The sequence below is a fragment of the Cuculus canorus genome, unplaced genomic scaffold, assembly GCF_017976375.1.
Source record: "Cuculus canorus isolate bCucCan1 unplaced genomic scaffold, bCucCan1.pri subtelo1, whole genome shotgun sequence".
NCBI lineage: Eukaryota > Metazoa > Chordata > Aves > Cuculiformes > Cuculidae > Cuculus > Cuculus canorus.
In genome coordinates, this window is record NW_026527860.1 from 1180931 (window position 1) to 1183155 (window position 2225).

Genomic DNA, 2225 nt, shown 5'->3' on the forward strand with positions numbered 1-2225 from the left:
AGCCCCAGTGCCTGTCATGGAAAAGGGGACCCTTGTGTGTAACTGTGTCCTTCCCTGTCCTTGGGACTTCCTTGTCCCAGGGTCCCCTGAGGTGGAAAGGAGAAGGCCGCTCCGCTGGAGCCCCAGGGGTTGGTCAGATGCACAGACAAAGCTCTGAGCTGAAGTCCGGGGCTGGGAGACAAAGCCAAGTGAGGAGACAGGAGCTCCTCATGGGAAAAGGGAAAAGGATGCCATGGAGTGAAAGACTCCAACTCCCAGCATGCTTTGGGGCAAAGGACTCCAGCACCCAGCCTGCCGTGGGGTGAAGGACTCCAGCTGCAAACATAGAATCATAGAATGTTATGGGTTTGAAGCAACCTCAAAAATCATCCAGTTCCAACCCCAATGCCATAGGCAGGGACACCTCCCACCAGACCAGGCTGCTCAAAGCCCCATCCAATCTTTCCTTGAATCCTTCCAGGGATGGGGCATCCAGAACTTCCCTGGGAAACCTGGGCCAATGCTTACCACCCTCATGGTGAAGAATTTCTTCCTAATGTCTAATCTAAATCTTCTCCGCTGCAATTTGAAGTCATTCCCCCTCTTCCTGTCCCCCCATGCCCTTGTAAATGTCTCTCCCCAACTTTCCTGGAGCACCCTTCTGGTATCTGAAGGCCCCATAAGGTCTCCCTGCAGTCTTCTCCAGACTGAACAACCTCAACTTTCTAAGGCTGAACTCATAGCAGAAGTGCTCCAGCTCTTGTATCATCTTCATGGCCTCCTCTGGGCGTCTTCCAACAAGTCCATATCATTCTTCTATTGAGAATTCCAGAGCTGGACACAGGATTCCAGGTGGGGTCTCACAAGAACAGAGTAGAGGGGCAGAATCCCCTCCCTCGCCCTGTTGGCCACACTGCTTTGAATGCAGCCCAGGGCATGGTTGGCCTTCTGGGCTGTGAGCACACATTGCCGGCTCATGTCGAGCTTCTCATCAATCAGCACCCCAAGTCCTTCTCCGCAGGGCTGCTCTCAATCACATCATCCACCAATTCATGGTTATCGTGGTTGGTACAGAACTGTTTGCACTTGCATCACTGTGTGTGAGGTGGGCACCTACTTTGTGCCACCTGGAGCCCTTCCAGAAGGGTGTCTGACACTGATCAGGGCTGGCCTGTCTCATAGTGTCTCTGTAATAAAATGGGATCTCAAACAACCCTTCCTGCCCTTGGGTGAGGCTCATGCAGTTTCATGATTTCCTACTCTGAAACTCAGCAACCTACAGGTGGCCATTTTAGGGTGTCCAACAAAGCCGGGATCAGGACGGTGAGGTGTTTTCCCACACGGATATTCAAATCAGAAAGGCTACGAAGAGGCAACGGCGTGGGCTGAAGCAACCATGGGCAAATCCAGGCACTGTGGGGTGATTCCTTCTGTGACACACATAGGACTATCAGTGTCGGGAGAAACAGAGGCTCTACTCGACGAGGAACTGCCCATCTGCAGCCTGGGCATCTGTCACAATCACGTGTCGATAAAAACTGAAAAGTGGTTCATTTGACCCAAAAGAGTAGCTTGGGTGGCGCAAAGTGGTGCCTGCAGATCGTGGGGAAGCACAGGGCAGTTCCTTAAGCTCCCAGGCCTTGAACTGGAATGACAAGATAATATGAGGATACTCATCAGCCCCAGTTGTGCTGCCTCTAGAAGCACATTTGAGATTGTTAGGATGTTTTTGCCATGGTAACCCTGGAATGCCATGAAATTACTGGTGTGGTTCCATTGAGGCTGTTGGCCTGGGAAGATAGGGTAGGGTCGGGGATAGGTGTGAGTTAGTCAGTGTTTGGGTTCCGGTTCGAGTGAGGGTTCCAGAGAAGGTTTAAGTGTGGGCTGAGTTTCTCAGGAGTCCATCACCCTCTCCCCCACCTTGTTAAGAGCCCGTTGGTTTTGTCAATATTTAATTCCTCATCCATCAAGAATCCACTGAGTTGGATTCCTTTCCTTGCAAAAATGTATCAGCTGTTCTTCCCAAACCGTCTCTCCAATGTTAGCTCTTTATCAGACCCTCATCTACGTACATTCCAGCTCCTTTCAATATGAAACTGAAAAGCTTTCTACCCCAAGCACGGATTTTGATCATCTTTCTTTCACTTCTCCTTGCAAATTATGCTTTTCCATGATGGATGCTTGATAACTGATGCTTGCTTGGTGGATGCCAAATCGTGGCTTACACTCAGTGCATTGTGGGGTGA